This window comes from Odocoileus virginianus, chromosome 16 (assembly GCF_023699985.2).
Source record: "Odocoileus virginianus isolate 20LAN1187 ecotype Illinois chromosome 16, Ovbor_1.2, whole genome shotgun sequence".
NCBI classification, from domain to species: domain Eukaryota; kingdom Metazoa; phylum Chordata; class Mammalia; order Artiodactyla; family Cervidae; genus Odocoileus; species Odocoileus virginianus.
This window is the reverse complement of record NC_069689.1, coordinates 30897108-30918615: the sequence shown is the minus strand read 5'-3', so window position 1 is coordinate 30918615 and position 21508 is coordinate 30897108. Positions and strand designations below refer to the sequence as shown.

General features: G+C 42.0%; 1 protein-coding gene across 2 annotated transcripts in view; it reads right to left on the bottom strand.

Moving 5' to 3' along the window:
- EGLN3 (egl-9 family hypoxia inducible factor 3) overlaps nucleotides 1-21508 on the bottom strand; it is a 392726-nt gene that overhangs the window by 201208 nt on the left and 170010 nt on the right. For both annotated transcript variants that reach the window (XM_070478037.1, XM_070478038.1), the window contains exon 2: nucleotides 19416-19536. The gene's annotated coding sequence lies outside the window, so the exon portion shown is untranslated. The remainder of the gene's footprint in view (nucleotides 1-19415; nucleotides 19537-21508) is intronic.

Below are 21508 nucleotides of genomic sequence, written 5' to 3'. Positions count from 1 at the left end.
AGGCAAAGATGGGTTCGATAAAGGACAGAAATGGTATGGACCTAACAGAAGCAGAAGATATTAAGAAGAGGTGGCAAAAATACACAGAAGAACTGTACAAAAAAGATCTTCACGACCCAGATAATCACAATGGCTCACCTAGAGCCAGACATCCTGGAATGTGAAGTCAAGTGGGCCTTGGAAAGCATCACTACGAACAAAGCTAGTGGAGGTGATGGAATTCCAGTTGAGCTATTTCAAATCCTGAAAGATGATGCTGTGAAAGTGCTACAATCAATATGCCAGCAAATTTGGAAAACTCAGCAGTGGCCACAGGACTGGAAAAGGTCCATTTTCATTCCAATCCCTAAGAAAGGCAACCCCAAAGAATGCTCAAACTTCTGCACAACTGCTGTTATCTCACATGCTAGTAAAGTAATGCTTAAAATTCTCCAAGCCAGGCTTCAGCAACACGTGAACCATGAACTTCCAGATGTTCAAGCTGGTTTTAGAAAAGGCAGAGGAACCAGAGATCAAATTGCCAACATCTGCTGGATCATTGAAAAAGCAAGAGAGTTCCAGAAAAACATCTATTTCTGCTTTATTGACTATGCCAAAGCCTTTGACTGTGTGGATCACAATAAACTGTGGAAAATTCTGAAAGAGATGGGAATACCAGACCACCTGACCTGCCTCTTGAGAAACCTGTATGCAGGTCAGGAAGCAACAGTTAGAACTGAACATGGAACAACAGACTGATTCCAAATAGGAAAAGGAGTAGGTCAAGGCTGTATATTGTGGAGACTTAGGTTCCTCCAAATCTTAATTTCACAGCACTTAAAAATATGTCAGCAATATGAACCCAAGTCAATGTAAAAGATTAAGTAAAAAATTAAGCAGAGTTTCCAAGATTTTTAAAATGAGGAACCACAGGACTTCCCTGGTGGTCTAGTGGTTAAGAATTCATCTTCCAATGCAGGGGCCATGGGTTTGATCCCTGATTGGGGAACTAAGATCTCACATGCTGCAGAACAACTAAGCCTGCATGCCACAACTACTGAGCCCCTGCATCTCAGCTAGAGAGAAGCCCACACTCTGTAACAAAAGATCCTGCATGCTGCAACTAAGACCAACACAGCCAATAAATAAATATTAAAAAAATAATTATAAAAAGAAGCCACTATTTTGACAGGTCTATTAATCCCTCCCCCCGACACATACAATTTTACCTCGTTAATTCAAAGCCCAGAGATTTTTCTTCTCTAGGTTTGGTGCTAGAATAGCTGACACTTAGTGATATTTATTCCAAGGCACCATTCATTCATTCATTCCTTCATTTACTTACAAGGTCAAGTCAAAACATGTGAGTCTCCTGAATAGGCTAATAGTTTAGCATCCCTTCCACCAATGTGCTTTTTACTGTTTATTCAGTGCCTGCTTAGTGGAGGGTAGGGAAAGCTGATTTTTTGTTAATAAAAAATGAAAATATCTTTGTTTGTAACCCACATGTCAGCTATTCTCTCATCCTCTGAGTATTTTCAAAGCAAAACTCCACTTGCAGAAGAGCATTGGTAAGCGATGTAATTTACTGACGCATTTGAAAAGGTGATATAGAAAGGCATTTACATTGTACAGGAGACAGAATTATGCTTGAAAAATCCCAATACCGCATGTGTAGGATGATATATGTTCCATGTAGACAAAAGAAAAATGTGTTTAAAATAAACCTGCTCATTTGTCCTCAACTTTTTATTCTAACTCTTGCCTTCACTCACTTTCCTGTCTTCAAAGAATCTTTGATATGTCAACAGAATTAGTGGATCCTTGGTTAATCCAGCCAATATGACCAGGAAGCCGAACAAAAGCAGGAAAGTCTTTCAGCTCTAGTGAGCGAAGACCAGCATCTCAAGGTGGCTACTGAGCCTGTATTCCCCTCCCCTCTCCCAAACATCTCCGCTACTCCTGTGCCTAGCTACACAGACACCCTCACACCTATCTTCAAGAAAACTTACCTCTCCAGTGGCCCACATCCCCCCAGAAAAGCCAGACACTGGCACACTCTCTTAGTGTAACTCTAAGGGGATGCTACCCATCTCATACTTGCCTGGATCTCCTCCATCAGGGTCCAAGGCCCCAGGACCCACTCTGAAATTGCTTCTGTAAACTAGATGGATGATTCTCTGATGGGTCACCCTTATCTGGGATCTCCTCAATAGAAGGCCTCCTGGCAAAAAAGATCATAAGTTCTGGAAACAGAAGATAGGAAGTTAGAAGCCCTTAGGACTCTGGGTACCAGGGAGAAAAGGTCCCCGATGTGGCCTGCAGAGAGGGGAGGGGCATATAAGAAGCCAAGGAGAAAGCTTCCTGCTAATAGACCCACAGCTGGAGCTGTTCTCCCTCCTCCTTTCCATTCCAGAACTCTTCCTAAGGCCCTCCTGGCATGTGCAGAAGTGCATAGTGACAGCTTCTTGCTCCCCTTTACTTCTTGCACAGTCTTCTCTCCTCCCCATAGAGAAGGCTACTCCTTGAGCAGTTTTGATAGGGAACCAACAGTGATGACTTAAAAACAAAAATCATTAACTGAGCCTCAGAATGATGGAACATCTCCAGAATGAGACTCAAAAAATCCTCCCCTCAGGTCATTCATATTGAATGGGTGTTACTCCCAGGCTTTAAATTATTTTAATATGCCTTTCAGGTCACTTTCCTCTCTGTATAAGCCCCATATTGAACCATTCCTATCTGTCATTGTTACCACCACTGCTGGTGCCCCTAAACAGCACTTAGCGGCTGCTCTCTCTGCCCAATCTCACATTCTGGGTGGAGAAACAGGGAATACAATAACATAGCAACAATAAACCCAAACAGGATAAAGGGTGCAAGTGTCCAGAGAGTGTTGCAGAAAGAAAGTAATAGAGAAATCAAGAGGAGAGAGAGCTTTAACCAGAGGCCCACAGAACAGGAGAAGCATTAGAAGCAGAAAGTTAGTGGTGCTGATTGTAGACAAAAGGCAGTTCCACTCAGGCGAAAGTGAATTCCTCAGTCCCAATTAGTCCATTCATTCCAAGTGAAAGGGCTCAAGACAGTGGTGCTCCTAGACACGCTGGGCAACTAGCTCTGATTTGTAGACTTTGCCGGTTTCCATGGTGCCGATACTCCTTCTATGGCCTGTTTCATGCTACCAACTTATGACTTACCACAGAGTTGTAAAGACACATACAAAGCTGACTGTCGCCAAGCACGTGTAAGCTGGTTCAAGCACACCATTGGGACAAGACCTCTGATACCTACTGCTTAAATTTAGTCAAGTTCCACCAGCCCCCAAACAGCACTTGTCAAGATGGAGATGTACTTACACAAAGTACAAAGCGGTTACATCAAAACCTGATGTGCTGCCTTCATACACAGAATAGAGAACATGACCTATCTGTAGCGCTGCAAGTCCCTGAATGGTGTTTGTAATTTTCTGGTCCACCTCTAGTCTTAGTAAGTATTCCCTTCTGTAAAGGACAGGACATATTATCAGCCTCTGCTCAACCTTTTGGGCTAGAGAGAATGCGTACCAGCCCAATCTATACAGTTACCACCACTGCCGTGGCCCCTGATAGCACCTCCCCAGCTTCTGTTTGGATGTGCCTGACACCAAGGTGATTACATGCTAACTATATCCATTCACAGCGCTAAAATGGTGACTTTGAGCCTCCAGTCTGGTAACCTGGACTAATATAACTCCTAGAAGTAAATATACTTCAAGACCCTCTGAACTCAAAGCTGCTTTTTTGGTGCAAAGAGAAACTGGAAACATCAGAAAGCAAGAGTGAGGGCTCCTCACAGACCTCTAATAGGAATCTCAGCTTTCCCTGGGCGCTTTCAGCATTACCCCTCTACGCTTTTACAGCCACTCAACAAAACAAACTCTACTATAGGGGTCAGGCCATAGCAATACTTTAGGACCTACTGCCAGCGCAAGTACCGTAGGGTGGTGGGAAGCAATTGGCTGAGGGTAAGAGGGAGCCTGTGAGAGACAGGTGAGGCAGCGTCTAGTCTGAGTCTATACAAAGGACTTTTCTTCCATCCTATAAATGTGTCAAAGGCAGAGCAGTTTCAAATGTAAGGATTAAAAAAAAAAAAAAACTCCCAAGTTCTCCCTCATCCTCTCTTCCAGTTGGAGATAAATGCAGTCTTTCTCAGAGAACAAGACAGAAGTAAGAGACAAAAAAGATGTCCTGAAAAATAAATATCAATATATATGTGAGAGGCTTTTTTTCTTTTACATCCAAATACTCCTGCCAATTATTTTTGAAGAACTTGGTTATGGTTCATTTGGAAAAAACTATTCTAGGTAGCTCTTCTGAAAAGTAGCCAATAAGTCTATTTATCATTTCTCGGAGGCATCTGAGCTTTACAGCCATTCTTTCTTTCTCTTGGCCTCTACCCTTTTGCTTTCCAGGTGAATTGCGCTAAATTCATTATGAGAGATTTTATTGTCTCATATTCCCCCTTGCTAAATACCTGACTGATTTCATTGTTTTCATGAACCTAAAAACCTAATTGACAGAGGGATGTGTGTTCCCTTCAAATTGCACATTCACCCACTGGAGGGGAGTCTGAGTGTATACAAGCATTCCAGAGTCCCTGGATATTGCTCCTGATATTGCACAATTTTCCAATAAAGATGTGACTCACACAGACATAAGTCAGCAGAAGTATTGAAAATCTTGGGCTTTCCAGGTGGCTCAGTGATTTAAAAATTTGCCTGCCAATGCAGGAGACGCAGGAAACACGGGTTTGATCCCTGAGTCAGGTAGATCACTTGGAGGAGGAAATGGCAACCCAATCCAGTATTCTTGCCTGGGAAATCCCGTGGACAGAGAAGCCTGGCAGGCTGCTTTCCATGGGGTCACAAAGAGTCAGACACAACTGAGCACACACATGCGCATGCACTGAAAATGTTAAAGATGCATTGGATAAGAGATGCAGGTGGCTTCTTTGACTTAAAAAGCCTGCAGGCAATTGTGTGCCATGTTGAGAAGGGGAAGAGATTGCCACTGGGAGAGTTTATCATTCCTTAAATGTTTTCTCAGTTTTAAAATTACCACATCCCTTTCAAGAACTCTACCAAATATGTCTATTGTCTGAAGAAACTGATTTTTTTCTTTTACTACAGCCTTCAAGATAGTCCGGGTTTCCCTTGTAGCTCAGCTGGTAAAGAATCCACCTGCAATGCTGGAGACCTGGGTTCGATCCCTGGGTTGGGAAGATCCCCTGGAGAAGGGAAAGGTTCGATTCCTGAGCCCAGAAGTTCCACTGGAGAAGGGATAGGCTCCCCACTCCAGTATTCTTCGGCTTCCCTGGTGGCTCAGCTGGTAAAGAATCCATCTGCAATGTGGGAGACCTCGGTTCGATCCCTGAGTTTGGAAGATCCCCTGAAGAAGGGAAAGGTTTCCCACTCCAGTATTCTGGCATAGAAAATTCCATGGATGTCCATGGGGTCGCAGAGTCGGACACTTCTGAGCGACTTTCACGTTCAAGATAGTCCATGCACAACTTTTTAAAACACAGTTCAATAAGTCTGGGGGCTCTCTTTTGTCACAGAAGAGATGTGTGGCTCACCAATTTATTTAACATTTCTTTTCCCTAACTGCAGTGAAACACCATTCTGCACATTTGCAACACTCTCTCAGGAAGCATGGTTCATGACAAGAGAGAACCTAATATGGAACACACCTTGCACCTGACATTTTATAAACCTTTTTCTTCCTGCAGCAAAATCTTAAAATTTCAGGGTCAACACGCCAGTCAGGATGGCTGCTATCCAAAAGTCTACAAGCAATAAATGCTGGAGAGGGTGTGGAGAAAAGGGAACCCTCTTACACTGTTGGTGGGAATGCAAATTAGTACAGCCACTATGGAAAACAGTGTGGAGATTTCTTAAAAAGCTGGAAATAGAACTGCCATATGACCCAGCAATCCCACTTCTGGGCATACACACCAAGGAAACCAGATCTGAAAGAGACACGTGCACCCCAATGTTCATCGCAGCACTGTTTATAATAGCCAGGACATGGAAGCAACCCAGATGCCCATCAGCAGACGAATGGATGAGGAAGCTGTGGTACATATACACCATGGAATACTACTCAGCCATTAAAAAGAATTCATTTGAATCAGTTCTAATGAGATGGATGAAACTGGAGCCCATTATACAGAGCGAAGTAAGCCAGAAAGATAAAGACCATTACAATATACTAACACATATATATGGACTTTAGAAAGATGGTAACGATAACCCTATATGCAAAACAGAAAAAGAGACTCAGATGTATGGAACAGACTTGTGGACTCTGGGAGAAGGAGAGGGTGGGATGTTTCAGGAGAACAGCATTGAAACATGTATATTATCTAGGGTGAAACGGATAACCAGCTCAGGTTGGGTACATGAGACAAGTGCTCGGGCCTGGTGCACTAGGAAGACCCAGAGGGATCGGATGGAGAGGGAGGTGGGAGGGGGGACTGGGATGGGGAATACATGTAAATCCAGGGCTAATTCATATCAATGTATAACAAAAACTACTGTAATGATGTAAAGTAATTAGCCTCCAACTAATAAAAATTAAAAAAAAAAAAAGAAAAAAAAAAAAGATAACTCAAAAAAAAAAAAAAATGATGTTCAAATAAACTTCAAGTATTAATAAAAAATTAAAAAAAAAAAAAAAAAATTTCAGGGTCAGATGAATTTATCTGCAGTGACCTTTACATTTTAATTAACTTCACTTTTGCTATCAGCAAAATGGGGAGAAACATATCTGCTGCTACCCTACAATGAAAAAAAGAATGGATAGCTTGACTTCCTTGGGAAAAAGGCATTCCAAAGAGCACAGAGTAAGTGCTGGTGGAGATAGAAGAAAAGCTTCCCAAGTAATTACAATCCAAGAGACTAAGATGAGCCAAAGTCTACAACAGAAGCCCAGAGACAACTCTATTCATTTATACTCCAGGATAAGAACTCCTTCTTCCTTTCCTAATTTCCCAAGATGCTTAGCACATTTTTATGTCCAATAAATGTGGCTATGTAACTAAATGAAAAATGAATAGTCAACTGAATTAGTGTCTTATCTTTAGTTAACAGGTATACAATATTTATTCTTTCAAAACTGGAAATGGACAGATTGATAACTCTTGCTTTGAACTATAAAATGTCCAAATATCCAAATGAAAATTGTCTTTTTGTTATCATTAGTGTAATTTTGTTATCATATCTTAATTTTATCCCATTTATCAGCTTTCTAAGATACAAAGTAAAATGATAGAGTCTTATAGACATCTCCTGAAAAACCCAAGAGATGATCTCATCCCGTATTTTACTTCTCAAATTCCTTTGGCATTCTTCTGTTCGACACCAGTCAAAACATCATCAGTATGTTTTAATGTGATTTGCTAATTTGCAGAGAGGACAGTATGAATTTTAGTCTGAATTCAATGGTCAGAAAATGTCTTAGCTGGATAAAGAGGAGTTGGAGTGGTTTTAATCTGTGGTAAAGCTTATCTCTACTTGATTTCTCTGAAATATTACCTGGGAACTTAACTGTTGAGAGTGAGCTTCTAGTGTAAATTATACTGTTATTCTTGAAATTTCTATTTTTACCCACTAAATTGACTGCCATATTTAGAGGAAAGCCATCAGAGTTGATGAGCTTATTTTACAAGTGGGTCCTTAATAAGTATCTCTCAGTGATAACCAAGACAATGATGGCAAAGATAAGCTTTGGGGGAGGGAGATGGGAGAGAAGTTCAAGAGGGAGGGGACATATGTACACCAATGGCTGATTCATGTTGATGTTTGACAGAAAACAACAAAATTCTGTAAAGCAATTATCCTTCAATTAAAAAATAAATATTTTTTTAAAAGGTAAGCTTTTAATGGATGCAGAAAACCTTTAAGCATCATGGTGTCAGATTTCTTATATTGCCACTTTCCTGAAAATTACTTTTTGATAATGCTTAAAGTATAAAATGTTCCCAGTTCTGAATGGCTATCATCAAAAAGAACACAAATAAGAAGAGCTGGCAAAGACAGAAAAAAGGTAACCCTCGTGCACTGTTACTGGGAATGTAAGTTGGTGCAACTACTATGGAAAATAGTATGGAGGCAACTCAAAAAAACTAAAGAAGGAAGTACAATATGACCCCACAATTCCACTCCTGGGTATATGTAAAGAAAAAAACACCACAAAACCAAAAAAACACTAATTTGAAAACATACAAGCACCCCAAAGTTCAGAGCAGCAATATATACAGTAAAGATTTGGAAGCAACCTAAGTGTCCATCAACAGATGGAAAGATAAAGAAGAGGTAAGATAGATAGATAGATACACACACACACACACACACACACACACACACACACACACACACTGGAATACTACTCAGCCAGAAAAAAGGAATGAAATTTTATCATTTGCAGGAACATTAGTAGATTTGGAGGGCATTATTCTAAGTGAAATAAATCCGAGAAAGACAAATACTGCAGAATATCACTTATATGTGGAATCTAAAAAATACAAAAACTAGTGAATATAACAAGAAGCAGACTCACAGATATAGAAAACAAAGTAGTGGTTACATTAGGGAGACAGAAGAGGGGAGGGCCCATATAGGAATACAGGAGATAGCTAACAGAAAACATTACAAGCTAGTGCATGGTGCTACTGCAAATCCATCAATGGTTGGTTTACTATTAGCACCATTACTTTCTTGTTTATACAACATTAATTTGAATAGTTTACTACATTATAATCTTAAATTTTTTTAAGAAGAAAACCAAACTACATGTGCCAGTGATGTAATGAACAGATTTTATAAACTTACTCCAATTGAGTTCAGCAAAGAAATCATTAGTAGTGCCAAGAAACTCATTTAACATTAACCTAAAAGAGACTCCTGAGCACTTGAGAAAACCTTGTTTCTAATTCCCAGCATTCCAGACAGAAGCCATAGCCAACCAAGTTCAGGTCAATCAAATTCACCTCAGCAACATTCACAGCCTTTCTGAGGAAGGACCCTAACTCCAGAAATTGGAGAGATGGCAAAGGGACCCTGAGGCGTCTGTGTAAACAGCCAAATAACTCCAATATTTTCTTTGAGCCAAAATTTTCTGGATTGTCCTCCTTCAAAACCTAAATTAACTGCAGGAATTGCCATACCTTCCCTCTGCAGACATAAGCTTTTTGAACTCTTTGGAGGCAGAGCATCTGATAAATAAACCACTGCACAATAAATTAAATTTGTATCACTGCATCTCTCTCCTAGTAGGAAAGAAGCTCTTGGTCTTATTCTTTCAGGGTTTATATTTCAAGGCAAAACTTCAGCATAATTTAGAAAGTTTCCTTTTCTATTGAGTCAATTTGCTGTTTTTGAAATATTGCACAAATAACTCACATACAGTGAGTTAGATGGGTGAATCATCTATCTTTTGATGAAAAGCATAAGTTCTCTTTAGAAGGAATCATTTATTTCTTAACATCCCCAAGGCAAAAACTTCCCAAGATAAAGCTAGGACTCTTACCCTCTCTGGCTTGACAACATATTTATAAAATAAATTCCCTAAATCAAATGATCTTCAACATATGACTTTCAAAGAAGAAGGCTATTCAGAAATGTTCATTTATTCATTCAATCTTTCATTCTACAGACATTCATTGAGTGCATAGGGTTTGCAGGGCACTGAACTAGGTATTAACACTAAGGATGGGGGTGAATAAAAAGACTAAGAAGGAATCCCTGTGCATTGGGAGCTCAAAACTTTACAGTGAATGAGCCAGGCACTAAATACAAGGAGAAATTAGGAGGAACCAGTACACTTCCTAAATCTGGTTGCAGACCAAGACCACTTGACAAATTAAAATTAAATTAAAAATAAAGATTCTTGGGCCCTAACTACTGCGCCCAGATCTACTGAAATCAGAGGGGCCTGGAAGAACCTGACAATTCGTTTTTTTATAAATAGCCCAGGCAATTCCAAAATTTCAGTCAGATACTAGGAATCACTAAAACTTAGAAAATATTCTAGTGGCTAGAAAAATCCCACACAGCCCCTACTACAGCTATTGAAAGTGTTTTGCTTTATGCCATCAAGATCAGGGTCATCAACATCCTCACTAACAAAGCCAGGAAGCTAGACTATGAAGAAATGGCCTGACTTGCTCAAAGAGAATTTTCAGAAAGAGATGCATTTTTGACTAGGAAGTCAAAGCTTTCTGGATGCCATGATGTTATTAGGAATTTGAATACCCATTTCAGCAGTATGCACAATGATTCACACAGAATCATAGCTCAGCAGAGCTGGGCAGAACCTCAGAGATTGGGGTTCACAAACTCAAATGATGACAGAGCTCTGGCAGTGACATAAATGCCAGAAGCAGGCAGGAGGTGCAGAGTTTAAAGGGGTCCTCTGCTACTATGTTCCAGCTGGAACCTGCCATGAAGAGTGTGGACCCATTGTGCCAGGTCCTCCAAATTTTCAAGAAAAGCCAGAAATCTGGATTTGAAAAACTAGCCATGCAAATAAAAGACTTTTCAATCAGATTTGACATGTGGGCCACCAGATACATGAGAAAATAGCCTTGTCCCATTCCTTGTGTCTTTTCATTTGGCCTACCACAGTGACGAGAGAGAGCTGTTGTTAAATTTAGTCTTGCTTTCTTTCCCTGGGTTTGAATTTTTCAATTTTCTCTATTGGTCCAGATGTTCAAAGGCAAGTATGCTAACAGCCACGAAGCATCCACTGTGCTGCTCCACCCAGATCCCTACTAACCCAGTTGGCCGGCCTCAGCTCCAAGCCTTCTCTTGCAGTTGCCTTCAGTTGCCTCACTCAAGTGTGTGTTCCTTCCCTGGGCATCCGGCATCCGGTGACTAGAGGATACTCATGTATGAAGCCCCAGCCCCCAGCACCAACTCAGTACAGCTCTGCAGGGCCACCCCAGTTTCCGAGCTCCCGTGGAATCGGCTCAAGCTTTGCTGCAGCTGCATCTCAGCTCAGCTTCTCCCTCTGCTCAGCCCTGCCTCCCCTACAGATGTGGGTTCCAGAGTGGTCCCCCGTCCACTGCCTGCACTGTATCTCTGCCTTTGAGCCTTCTTCCCAAGAATCTGGACTGCAGCACCAAAGATCTCAAGATCTCAGTGAAAATAACCTCACCTGTTAAAAGTCCAAATTCATGAAGTCAAATCAGAGAACAATTTTTTGCTTCGTGAAGATGTCTTGTTTTTTTCTCGTGGTTATATTAGTGTTGGAAAACCCATACCATAGTAGATGTCTCCTGTTTCTCCTGTCCCCACCTCTGATCTGAGCTCAGATTTGGCAGGCAGTCTAGAAGCTCAGACTCACCTAGTGCTCACAGAGCCCGCCTCAAGTGTGGGCCACGCCTCTTTCAGCCTTCAAACGCAGGGCCTTTTCTGATGTTGCAGAGGTTCACAGGGCCCTTGAAAGCAGAGTTTGCAAAGGAGGACTTCTTGACAATAAGGACTAGGAGACTACTGCTCCTGTTACCTGGCCTTCAAGCAAGTCCCCATGGCAAGGCGCTCCCCCTGCTCACCTCCACAGCCCTGAGACACCTGGCATTGAGTTTCCCGCCTCCACTCCATCTCCTTGCTCCATCATCCCTCATTTGGGGATCATGTCCCAGATCAACACACCAAGTGCTCTCCATGAGACTCTGCTTCAAGTGGGACCCAGACTAAGACCAATGCAGGCTCAATTTCTGAAATCTTAATTATAAAGAAAAGTACAAGAAAATATGAAAGCTCATTTTTTTGAAACACCCCTCCAGTCTTATTTCTGTGCATTAACAGGCTTTGGGCTTCTCAGTGGTAAAGAATCCATCTACCAGTGCAGGAGACATGAGTTCAATCCCTGGGTCAGGAAGATACCTAATAGAAGGAAAGGACAACCCACTCCAGTATTCTTGCCTGGAGAATCCCATGGACAGAGGAGCCTGGTGGGCTACAGTCCATGGAGTTCCCAAAGAGTCAGGCACAACTTAGCAACTAAACAACAACAATATAGTGGGCTTTAGAAACATTAATACACCTGATCAATCTAGATATTCTGTTCTGTAACCCTGCAGGTCCCTTCAAACTGGTCTTACTTTATACACTTCGTGCTTCATGCTCAGTCACTTTAGTCCTGACCAACTCTGTGCTACCCCACGGACTGTAGCCCACCAGGCATCTCTGTCCGTGGGATTCTCCAGGTAAGAATACTGGAATGGGTTGCCATGCCCTTCTCCAGGGGATCTTCCCGACCCAGGGATCAAACCTGTGGCATCTCCTGAGTCTTCTGCATTGCAGATGGATTCTTTACTGCTGAGCCACCCAAGAAGCCCCACTAAGGACACTTACTTCAGCAAATTAAATTCTACAATTGTTTCATTCATTCACCTATTCATTTAACAAATGACCATTTTAGGTCTTATCTATGCAAGGCACAGTGCTAAATATTATAGATGTTACAAAGATACGTCCCATACCCTTAGGATGTTTTTAATATTTTTCTTTTCAATTTTTTAGGGGCATATTGATTGAACAAATTAAGGCATATTCATTTTCAAAAACCATGTTAGGATTCTTGAAATCTAATGCCATAAACTTTAATTAAATAGAGTTTTCACCCAGATGGTATATACAAGATGAATGGATTCATGGGTTCAAATCTTGGCTCTGTTACCAAGCAAAAGTGTGACTTGAGCCACATTTTTCTCATTTGTAAAATGAAGGATTAAAAAAAATAACTACTATAAGCAGTTATGGGAAAAAAAAGAATCAATATAAAGAACTTGGCACAGTACCTGACACAAAGTACTCCATATATTTTCTCTGTAATAACGATTATTATTTTCATCTAACCTCGGGCCCATTATGTGTGTAACATGGATCCAGGCACCATGGGAATTGAGCAGAACAGATTGAATCTGAAAATACAGACACTGTCCAACACTGTTCTACCTGTCACGGTTTCAGCAGTTTGGGAACCTAAAACACCAGGAAAGTATTATGCTCATCTGGTCAGTCCCTGGAACCTCGGAGGAATTGGGCTCACCTGTCAAGGTGATGCCAAGGCACAGGCGCAGGTGGGGATTTGGCCACAACTGAGTTCAGCTCAATCCCTCAGAGTCCTGTATGTCCTACAGGGTAAAAACAAACCAAATGAATGCAAAGGGGATGTAAATACCAGATTTGCTCAGCTGTCTAGGCAAATATCTTGCTGGCTGGAGATTCACACTGTGTCTCAACTCCCCAAGAAGTATTAGATCAGGCAATCACTGCCTAGGACATGCTGTCCCCACAGTAGGAGGGGCATGTTCTCAAGGAGCTACTGTCTTCTATCATGTGTGGTCCTCCTACCACCCCGCATAGCCTCTTTCTTCAAGATGCTCGGTAAGTATTTGTCAACTAGTAGACTGAGTGCTTACAGAGTTCCTTGAATATTGTCCTGGTATAGAAAAAATGTATGAAGTGTGGGCAATGTCATAGTCAGTGCATCATTTTTAAAAAATCTGACTTTCCAAAGACTTCCAGCTTATGCTTTGTAAAGTGCTTTTTAAAAGAGAGAGAGCAGATGAAATTTTACCATCCTCCTCATGCTATCGTGTGTATCAGGTAGAAGTAGAACAAGGGTGGACACACGTACAGAACATCTCCCCGCTCCATGCCCAAAAGACTGCAAAACCAGAGGAAAGAAAACATGGATTGGGAAAAAATGTCTAAGATAGTTACAAGAACAGGTGAGAAATGAGATTGTTAAGGACAACAAGCCACTGCCTGAAGACAGAGTTTGTCTAAATCATTCGTTTGTTAAGACAACCCAAAAAGTTGTATCCAAGTTAAATCAGAAACATCAGATCCAAATTCTATAAGGTAACAATTGTCTTCAGTGGATCCACATTCAGTAGCTCATTCACTGTCTAATTACCCACCTCTCTCCACCGCCCTTCTCTGTCCACCTGCTGTAAAGTTATGTCTGAACTGCCATTTATCATCATGCTTCTGCTCCTGTTTTTCTTACAGATAAAATTAATAGCAAAATTATATATTTTCACACTCTTGTCTCTATCAAAACTTGAAAGAACCACATATTTCATTTAAAATTTTTTACATTTTTACACATAGCCCACTTTATTCATTTGTGGTACATTCTGGACCTTATGGGTATTGTAATTTGTACCCTGTATTAAGTTTTTACTGTTATGAAAACAAATTACTACAAATTTAATGGCTTAAAAACAACACAAATTTATTATCTTGTAGTTCTCTAGGTCAGAAGTCCAAATGGGTTTTACTAGGTGAAACACAGGGGTCAGCAAGGCTTGCATTGCTTCTGGAGGGAAGAACATGTTTCCTGGTCTTTCCAGCTCTCGAGGCTGTCCACATCCCTTGGCTTATGGCCCCCAGCCAGCAACAGCAACACTCCAACCTCTACTTTTGTCATCACATTACATCTCACATCACATCTCTGATTCCCACTTACCTACTCCCTCCTTCCCTTCTAAGAACCTTTGTGATACATCAGGCTCACCTGGATAATCCAGGACACTCTCCCATCTCAAGACAGTTAATTTAATCACACCTAAAAAATCCCTTTGGCCATGTAAAGTAATTCTCTGATTCCATAGATTAGGATGTGGACATCTTTGAGAAGCCATTATTCTACCTACCACAACCCTGTTATAACAGGCCAGGTATTACTGTGCTACTGCTTTGAATGGGAAAAAGGACCAAAGAGAGAAAAAAAGGACCAAATGCTTCAAAACTTTTGAAAATAACCCAATTAAAATTCAACTTACTCAAAAATAAAATTTAAATAAATTTAAATAAATAAATTAACGTGCTCAATAAGGAAATAGAATAGTGAAGTGCTGTTGAGTCAACACTGAAATCTCTTTCCACGTCTGGAGAATTCCCACCTCATGAGTTTTGGGTGAGTATGAAGACAACTTCCCATCACAGGGTACAGATAAGCTGGATACTGGCGTCTACGTCACCCTTTGCAGCTGGAGCCCAGGCTGGGGAACTGGCTGCACAATCAGACAGAGCCTCATGGGCTTGGAATAGAGAATTGGTGGCATAGAAAGTAAAGGTTAACCTCATGAAGGTTCAACGTAATAGCCACAGCACTGACGCTAACTCCTCAGCATGTGGGCATTATTAAGGGATAACACACAGCAAGGCCTTAGCCCAGTATTTAGTAATGGTGATGACTCAGTCAATAGCAGCTATTATTAATTTTTAAAACTTTGAATTAACAATCAGCAGGGAATGCTCTTGTCCTCCAATATTCATTCTCCTCTTTTTCTTTAGTAACAGAATTCCCAGTTTTCAGCCAGGCACAGGCCGCAGGGTTATACCCTGCGTTTCATTATTATTATTTTAGGCTCCCCAAAGCTCAGTGTTCCTGTGCGACCACATTCTGGCCAATGGTGTATAAACAGAACAAACAACATCCAGGAAGTACCCTTAAAGGAAACAGGCATGCTCTAATTTGTCGGTTCCTACTAACTGGAGTACAAATGTGATGGCCCTGGTGACTCAGGTGGTAAAGAGTCTCTCTGCAATGCAGGAGACCTGGGTTCAACCCCGGCATTGGGAAGACTCCCTGGAGAAGGAAATGGCAACCCACCCCAGTATTCTTGCCTGGAAAATCCTATGGATGGAGGAGCCTGGCAGGCTACAGTCCAAATCGGACATGAATGAGCAATAACACTGGACACTGGACTGCACTGAAAGCTTGAGTGGCTTTATTAGGCCATGAGGTGGAAGCCAAGTGCTAAGTAAAGTGTAGAAACAAGATTGAAAAAAATCTCTGAGTATCATGACACACTCTCACACCCGGTACTGGTCACTTTTACTTCAGAGAGAAATAAACTTCCATGTTGTCCCAAGTCTGTGTTTTTTGGGATTGCCATGATTCACAGCTGAATCTAATCCTAACTGATCCAGAAGGGAACTTCTAGTTTATCATTCAATATAAGAATCCCTTACAGTATCCCTAATGTCAAATCACTCAACTTTGGTTCAAACACTTCCAGTTATGAAAGCTTGACTACCTAACAGGGAGCCCATTTCTAATTTTTAAAGACTTTTTTTTTTTTTTTGGTATTATGTAGCTAATACATGAATCCATTGTCATAGAAAATATGTTAAAAGTAAATAATAAAACATTTTCAAGTATGAAACCCCCATGATTCACCCTCCCTCCCATGGATTTCCTTCCCAGAACTAACCATGGTCAACAGTCCACTGTGTGTCTTTCTAGCCCCCAACTCAATGCAATTACATGCATACCAGTAGTGTAAGAGTAGTGGGAATAAAGGAGGGACCAGCACCCAATAGTTGATTACATAAGGGAATGGCGGAAAAGAGAAGAGACAAGGGTCAAAAGCAAAGTCCAGGGGTCAAGCATGGGTGAAATTGGGTAGAAAGAGGTGGCATGGAAGGAAGGGGAGTCAGGTCAATAATAAGTCCAGTTCTGGACAGTTTCATCTGCTAAAGTTGGCTGAAGCCCCAGGCAGGCGTCAAGAGAGGCTGGAAACATTGGCCTGGAGTTGACATTGAGGAATGCAGTCTCACACAAATAGCTAGAGCATGTATGAGAATATCAAGGGCATGAGGGAGATGTGGGGATGGGAGACGATAGGAGGGGTGAGGCAAGGAGAAGTGGGCCAGAGGCAGATGCGGGAGGAGCGGCGGACATTTGCCTTTAGAAGAATAAGAGACAAAGCAGCCAGAATAGAAAATAGGAAACTGGAAGGTAAGGGGAGATTTCCTAAAATAAGAATGTATTACTTTTTTCATTTAAAATAATGATGCAAAATGGACTTCCCTCGTAGTCCAGTGGCTGAAAGTCTGCCTGCCAACACAGAGGACACAAGTTCAATCCCTCGTCCAGGAAGATCACACAAGTCACAGAGCACTAAGCCCCTGCACCACAACTACTAAAGTCCATGCACCCTACAGCCCATGCTCCACAATAAGAGAAGCCACCACAATGAGAAGTCCGTGCACTGCGGCTAGACAGAATCCCCTGCTCACTGCAACTAGAGAAAGCCCAAGCACAGCAAAAAATAAACAAAAATAAAACAATAATGCAAAGATTTAAGTGAGAAAGAATGGTTTCAAGCACATGAGGCAATTCAGCAGTATGTAGGTGATTAGTAATTATGGATGAGGTCATTGGTAAATCTTGAGAATGGCTGTTCCCCTGAGCAGTGAGTGGACACAGGATTACACAGAATCGAGGGGCAGGTAAGTGGTGAAGGAGCAAAGCAGTGAGCACATCCACTGTACTGATTAGGATAGGCTGCCATCCATGCTGCCATCCAGACTAAACTCCCACAACCCAGTGGTCAATAGAATAAACATGTGATTTCTTAGTTACATGAAGCCCAATGAAGGTCAAACCCCTATCTTGAAGCTGTAGTTGTGCTTTCCTCGACACAGAGCAGATGAGGGGAGAAATGGAAGTAAAACACTAGCTCTTTTTTTCCCTCCAGCTTTATCAAGTTAAAATTGACATATAAAATTCTATATATTTAAAGTGTATAATGTGACAATTTTTAATATATATATGGATATATCACTGCAGATGGTGATTGCAGCCATGAAATTAAAAGACACTTACTCTTTGGAAGGAAAGTTATGACCAACCTAGGTAGCATATTAAAAAGCAGAGACATTACTTTTCCAACAAAGGTCCATCTAGTCAAGGCTATGGTTTCTCCAGTGGTCATGTATGGATGTGAGAGTTGGAGTGTGAAGAAAGCTGAGCACCGAAAAATTGGTGCTTTTGAACTGTGGTGTTGGAGAAGACTCTTGAGAGTCCCTTGGACTGCAAGGAGATCCAACCAGTCCATCCTAAAGGAGATCAGTCCTGGGTGTTCATTGGAAGGACTGATGCTGAAGCTGAAACTCCAATACTTTGGCCACCTTATGCGAAGAGTTGACTCATTGGAAAAGACCCTGATGCTGGGTGGGATTGGGGGCAGGAGGAGAAGGGGACAACAGAGGATGAGATGGCTGGATGGCATCACCGACTCGATGGACATGAGTTTGAGTAAACTCTGGGAGTTGGTGATGGACAGGGAAGCCTGGTGTGCTGCGATTCATGGGGTTGCAAAGAGTCAGACATGACTGAGTGACTGAACTGAACTGAACTGAACTGATATGTACATATGTGTATGTATACACACACACACACACACACACACACACATTGTGAAATGATTACCACAATCAGGTTAATTAATACATCTATCACTTCACACAATTAGCTTTTGTGTAATTATAGATATAGATAAAGACAGTGTCTTTATCTATTCATCTATTGACAAGCACTTGGGTTATTTCCATCTCTTGGTTGTTATGAGTAATGCTGCAATGAACAAGGGAGGGCAGATATCTCTTTGAGATACTGATTTGTTTCCTTCAGCTACATACCCAGAAGTAGGATTTCTGGATTATATGAGAGTTCTATTTTTCACTTTTTGAAGAATTTCCAAACTGTTTTCCTGAGTAGGTACACCAATTTACATTCCTTCCATCAGACACTGGCTCTTTATTACGTCAATCTGGAAGCCACCTGGTGGCTCAGACAGTAAAGAGTCTGCCTGCAGTGCAGAAGACCTGGGTTTGATCCCTGGGTTGGGAAAATCCCCTGGAGAAGGAAATGGCAACCCACTCCAGTGTTCTTGCCTGGAAAATCCCTTAGACAGAGGAGCCTGGCAGACTACAGTCCATGGGGTTGCAAAGAGTCGGACACGACTGAGCGACTTCACCTGCTGCTGTTGTGTCACTTCTGCTCAGACTGCCTTGGCCTCAACCCAACAAGACAATACGTAGGACATATAGTGAGCACCAACTGTCTGCCACAGCACCTTGTTCAGGAGAAAGAGAAGAAGGGCTGGAAAGGTAGCAAAAAGGAGGAGAGCCTGTGCTTACATGGGATTCAGAGGGAGAAGAGGACAAAGTTTCAGGGAAAAGAGGACAAAAGCGGGGAGGATTTCAGTTCTCAAGGCCCAAAGGAAACGTGAGCCCATCCCTGATGAAGTAGTTAGTCCTCACAGCCTTTCATCTTCTGCCCCTTGAAAAACCTCAGTCCTGTGCCCACCTCCAAGGCTTGGATTTATTATTTGATTTATGTGCTGTGCAAATCAACACCAGAAACCTGCTAACCCAACAAAGGTTATTAGAATAGATTCAAGACCTTCCTGCAAAGTGAGACAACCATGCCTCACACTTGCACTTTGAAAAAGGCCTTAAATTGCACAATTTCAATTGATTTTTATTATAATATTGAGAGCGATGTGACCTGCAGAACCAGCAATCTCATCAGTATCCTTACTGATTAGAGGAGGGAATTAAAGTGCAGAGAACAAAAAAGACCTACCCCAGGTCACCTGCTAAGGCTTAGGTCTGGGTCTCCAGGCTCCTGGTCAGTCTCTTTTCCATGAGATGCCATCTGCTTCTTTCTGTACCTTTGGGGGAAGACGTAAAATGGCTGATCCTCCCTGCAAACAGAACGGACCATTAGCTTGTCAGGTCTTTGGAATAGTTTGTTAAGTTTATTTTATTTACAATACTTGGGATAAATGCAGAAATTGTTTCAGCAACTTCCACTCCAACTTTGGACTCTAGCAATCCCAGTTCTGTCTGGGAGCAGATGTCAGTTGGCCTAAGCAATAAATGTCCTGCCACATCCCAGCTCCCTCCTCCATGTACCTTGCTGTGAAGACACTTTGCTAGTGACCCAAGGTCAAATCGGCGGGGCGCCATGTGCTGCTAGCGTGTGCTGTGCTTGGGCGAGTCGTTCCCCTGCACCTCCAAAGCGTCTGCTTTTTGTCAGGACTCTCAGAAATGCTGCATGATCACTTAGTGAACACAATCACTGTTCACTGGGCACTAACAGCTTCCTGGGGCTTTGAATAGACTGTTCTACTGAATGCTCACAGAAGCCCTACAAAGTATTACTAGGTATTATTCTCAGTTTGTAGAGACCGGAGAATTATCCAAGGAACATTATCCAAGGTTCTATAGCTGCAAATAGCAGGACTGGGATTCAAAGCCAAGACCATCTCTCTCCAAGGCCTGAGCACTTTCTACTGGTTCGCTAAGCCTCCTGGTTGAGAGACATGATGGGAACAAAGGAAAATAGATCAACAACAATCTAAGAGCATTGCACAGTGACCTTTCTAGTAGAGTATATTTTCTCAAGGAAAGAAAATAAGAAGGAAGGAAGAGAAAGAAGAGACTATAGATGTTGTCCAGAACACTCTATACATAGCTTGGGTATCTGAAGATATGTTGTCCTTGGTTTTAAGAGCTACTGGTGAGTACCCAGGCTGAGCAGAGGACAGGGCCCTGGGAAACAGCAGCTGAGAAATGAGAGGAAAACTAGGAGCAAGGGCCCATGGGCACCATGGGCAGAGAGAAGACCCCATACCTTTCTATGCCACCATCACCAGTCCAGTTAAGGGAATGCTTTCAGCTTTTTCTTTTTCTATAATGCCAAGTGAGGCTTCACAGTATATGAACTGAGAACTTCCAGATGTTCAAGCTGGATTTAGAAAAGGCAGAGGAACCAGAGATCAAATTTCCAACACCGCTGGGTCATAGAGAAAGCACAAGAGTTCCAGAGAAACATCTACTTCTGGGCAAACAATGGAAACAGTGAGAGACTTTATTTTCTTAGACTCCAAAATCACTGCAGATGATGACTGCAGAAATTGAAAGACACTTGCTCCTTGGAAGAAAAGCTATGACCAAACTAGACATCATATTAAAAATCAGAGACAGAGACAAGTGCTCGGACCTGGTGCACTGGGAAGACCCAGAGGGATCGTGTGGAGAGGGAGGTGGGAGGGGGGATCGGGATGGGGAATACATGTATATCCATGGCTGATTCATGTCAATGTATGACAAAAACCACTACAATATTGTAAAGTAATTAGCCTCCAACTAATAAAAATTAAAAAAAATAAAAAATCAAAATCAGAGACATTACTTTGCCAACAAAGGTCTGTCTAGTCAAGGCTATGGTTTTTCCAGTAGTCATGTGTGGATGTGAGAGTTGGACCATAAAGAAAGTTGAACACCAAAGAACTGATGCTCTTGAACTGTGATGTTGGAGAAGACTCTTAAGAGTCCCTGGGACTGCAAGGAGATCAAACCAGTCCATCCTAAAGGAAGTCAGTCCTGAACATTCATTGGAAGGACTGATGCTGAAGCTGAAACTCCAATACTTTGGCTACCTGATGTGAAGAACTAGCTCACTGGAAAAGACCCTGATGCTGGGAAAGTGTGAAGGCAGGGGAAGGGGAGGACAGAGAATGAGATGGTTGGATGGCATCACCAACTCGAGGGATATGAATTTGAGTGAGCTCCGGGAGCTGGTGATGGACAGGGAAGCCTGGAGTGCTGCAGTCCATGGGGTGGCAAAGAGTCAGACCAGAGACTGAACTGAACTGAACTGATATTTAAACA